This window comes from Sturnira hondurensis, unplaced genomic scaffold (genome assembly GCF_014824575.4).
Source record: "Sturnira hondurensis isolate 20B ecotype Veracruz unplaced genomic scaffold, ASM1482457v3 Scaffold0004474, whole genome shotgun sequence".
NCBI lineage: Eukaryota > Metazoa > Chordata > Mammalia > Chiroptera > Phyllostomidae > Sturnira > Sturnira hondurensis.
This window is the reverse complement of record NW_028077105.1, coordinates 4,963,336-4,967,768: the sequence shown is the minus strand read 5'-3', so window position 1 is coordinate 4,967,768 and position 4,433 is coordinate 4,963,336.

Sequence of the window (4,433 nt, the reverse complement as noted above, 5' to 3'; positions counted from 1 at the left end):
TATATTTAAGGAATATAAAGACAGAACTAAAAATTTTGGTAAAGATCTATCAGTGAGAACCAAATGGAAATTTTAACTGAAAAATACAGTATCTGAATTAGAAGTCAGTGAATGGCTACAAAGAAACTTTCCAACATTTCACCATATGTTGAAAACAATCGAGAAAAAATGTACATAGAGAAATATTTGGCTTTGATTTCTCTGTAGCTGATTGAACTAATAATAAATGCATTCAACTACAGATTCTTCTCATCTCATAATAGGGTTACATCCCAATTAATCCATCATAATCTGAAAATATTTTAAGTAAAAAATGTGCTTAATACACCAAATCTACCAAACATCATAGCTTAGCCTTGTTTACCTAAAATGTGTTCAGAACACTTAAATTAGCTTATAAATAGGCAAAATCATGCAACACAAAACCTATTTTACAATGACCAGCATCACAAAAGAGTATCATACTGCATATTGCTAGTCCAGGAAAATTCAAAACTTGAAGTACAGTTTCTACCAAGTGCACATCACTTTGCATCATCATAAAGTCAAAATAGTGCAAGTCAAACCATATTAAGTTGGGGCTATCTACATTTCAACAAAACAATTTAGATATTGCAAGAAAATATAGAGCTCATCTATTCTGACATTTGTCTTTCTGAAAGAGTCATTCTAAGTCAATAAATAATTCACATTTTTAAAATCCTACTAAACTCTGATTTAATGTGACTTTCCTTTCCCTGAGCCCAAAGCTTAAGAATCCTCAAAACTTGCATTTATTTTTTTCCTCTTGGGCCAAATGCTCCAGACAAAACACTTAATCAGCATTTAGGGATCTGGGCTTTAGCCTTATCTTCGCTGCTCTATTTGACTGACATTGCTTCGTGTGGCTCACCTCTTCATCTATAGCACAAAGAGATGGCCAGGTGAGCTCAAGGTTCAGTCTCTTTCAGCAGCAAAAGACCAGATGACAATAATAGCAACAACAACGAAAATAATGTTAATTAGGCTCTTTGAGGAAGGGATGGTTTATGTTCAAAATTAAGAGGGGGAGGAGGGAAGAGAGGGAGAGAGAGAGGGAAGGAGGCAAAAGGAAACTAGAAATAAAGGGCAACAAATAGTCTCTACCATGGAGGAAAGTTACGATTCACTCAGATTATCTGTGGGACAATAAAGAGCTAGGTACTGACCAATTTTCAATGTTTTCTGGTAGGAGAGATACACCTTTGTACACGACAAGATTCTTAAATATTGACCCTATAAATGTCTTTGTGTAACAAAACCTATACAAATAATGATTTCACATTACATATGTATGGCACTTTGAGTTCACAAATTGCCCTTACATTCATTTATTTTGATTTTCACAATGAACCTACTAGGTACAAATTGGGGCCTAGAAAAAGTATGTGACTGAAAAAAAAGTATGTTCAGCCCTTTGTTTGGGGTCTCATGATTGTGTTCTCATTCACAGGATGGATTTCTGTTGAATTTATTATACTCTCTCACTTTTCTCTCTAGGAATCAAAATATTTAAAAATTTGTTATTGTCAAGATGGTATAATGAGGACAATATTTATTACATCAATATTCTAAACCAACTGGATTGTCCTATCTTGGACTGAAAATGAGATCATAGCTCAGAATTTTTCTGAGCATAGTGCTGATGTTCAAAAAACGTAGGTTAGTTTACATTCCCTGTATCACAGGTAATGAGTTTGTATCTGTAGTGCTTTGCCCAGGATCTTGCATGTAGTAGGTACTTAATAAATATTTATTGAAATACACTCTTGAATTATATTAGCATTCTGTAGGTATCATATCAAACCTCTAGAGCTTACCAGGTAAGTTGAAGACAAACCTTTAAGAAATTTGTGATTCAATGTCCAGATATTTTTAAATGAAGAAATTCAGAGGTATTTGTGTTAGGTTTTGCTTGTATGTTTTGAATAGCAAGGTCACTTCATAATGGTCTTTTTGCTTCTAATCCCATTGGTTTAGTTTTGTTAAATGTGGCTTAAGCAGAATTTCTCCAGGTTTTCTTTAGCTTTTAAGCTTGTCACACTGAACTGCAGTGATTAATAACAGAAGAAAATGAATCAAACTTATTGCCAAGTGTTCCCGAGCCTATGTAGCACTAAGTAAATATATTTGATGGGAAAGAATTACACTTCTCCCCCAGAGAGTTAGTGAGTGGTGATAATATTTAGAGAAGGATAGGGAGAATGTTTTTTTAATTGGCAAGAAGGATTGTTACTAGGGAGAGTAACTAGCTGCAAATGGAAATTTAAAAGAAAGAAAACAAGGCTATCTTTGATAGAAATATGTATAATACCTGAACTTCTTCCATGTCTAAAGTCCATATTCATTACTCATTTTTTGCATTTACTTTCATTGTTCACTAATGACATGGGAAAATAATTTTGCCCAACTTGTAAGTTTCTTTAAAATTAATAGATTAATAAATGGTATGCCTGCACTGTTTTGTGGGGCTTATGTGTAAACAATGTACCATATTTTGCCATGTATACTACATACTTTTTGCCCAAATTTTTTGGGGAAAAATAAGGATGTGCATTATACATGAATAGTACTAATTCCGTATCTATATAAACATTTTTAATTCTTTTATTTATGTTTATGTATTAAGAGTGCAACTCTAGAAAACAATAATGATATACATATGCAAAATAATACACTGGAATATGATCATTGGGTTTTTTCCAAATATAAATACATAAATAAATTGAATTAAAAAATTTAAATGAAAGATGTTTTTTCCTGAAAGTTTGGTCTAAAAATGTGGGTGTACCTTACACATGGGAGTGCATTATACAGGACACAATATGGTGATCTTTTGGTGTATGGATCTAGTTATTATTCAGCACAATGGTATCTGTTCTGCATGACAGTGTAGTCTCACCCTGGTACTATATAAACTGCGTAAGATAGTCTCCTAACAGACAGTCTTTATTTTTCAAAATATAAATTACCTGGTGGCCAGTGGCACACTGGCATAAGAGACTGTTTATCTTGTCTTCTCCAGTGAGACTCCTAGCATAAATAGTTTATATCAGGATTAAAGAATTCAATAGGATCACATGAAAATAAAACCTAAGCTGCAAGAACCTAGCTAAGTGTCAAAAACAATCCTGTGGAATTGAAAACTAATCCAGTGGGTTGTTTTGGTTTGTTTGGTTTTGGTTTTTTTGGTTCTATTTTGACTCAATGAAAGTATCTGTCTATATACTTGTCTACTTTCAGGTTCATCAGTTCATTTCTTTTTCTTGTTTTCAGTCTCTAAATGTTTCACTTCTTTATAAGCTCATTCTTTCCCCATCATCTTTCCTTTCTTCTTGGTGTTAGCTTACCCAAGACATTTGATCATTGTTAACATATGATCAATACACCTTGCCAGTTACACGGGAGGTTACACTTGTTTAAGAAGAAATAGTATTATTTCTTCTCCCAACCCCTAGCCAGGTACAGTAAGTCTTCTCTTAATGCTGTTTATAAGTTTTGCAACTTTACGTGAAACGACATGTAATGAAACTAACTTACCATAGACTAATTGGTATAAACGAGAGTTAAGTTTCTAAGGCGTCACTATGCTGGAAGATGTGCTGTTTTCCCAGGGGCTGCTTTACCAGCTCCTGGCAGCCTGGCTGGAGCTGCGGCTGCTGCCCTGCCTTGTGGCCTCAGATCCTCTGCATTACGGGACAGCTGGATGAGTGGGGTGCTGGAACTGGGTGCACCAGTTCCCGAGAGCTGGCTGTGTGCATCTTTTCAGCTCCATGTTCGGTCATGTCAGGTGGGAAACTTCAAACCAGCCATGCTAGGAGTATTTACATCAGGGAATCAGCAGGCATTACAAATCAGAGCTTTTCTGCTCCCCACCCAAAGAGAGCTGTAATTAAATGTTTACCAGCACACCACTGGGAGGCTGTGAGGTGGAGAGAGATGTTGAAGAGAGGCAGAGAAGGCAATCACAAACTATTTAAAGGTACCATCATAAAATGTGAGAGCGAACCCAAGTGGCTCCATGCTTTCCAGTCCTCATCAACACCAACCGGTCTCATGGAGAGATTGCTCTTCTCTGGAGTCAGCGCAACAGTGTGCAGGAGCACGGGTCTGGGACTTGAAGGAGCTGGGTTCGGGCCTTCATGCTGCCACTGCGTGTCTATGTGAGCCTGACAAATCCTCTCATTCTCTGTTTTCTCGCCTGTAGGACAGAGTCTGAAAGATGATTAGGTTCTTCTTACTCAAAGTGTGGTTCTGGAGCCATCAGCGTGAGCATCACTGGGAACTGGTCAGGGAAGCAGAGTCACCTACAGAAACAGAAATTGCATTCTAATGAAATCCCTGGTTGTGCTGTGCACATATTTGGAGAAGCACTGGATTAACTAGGTAGTAGTTTCCCAACCAGGCTCAGTATT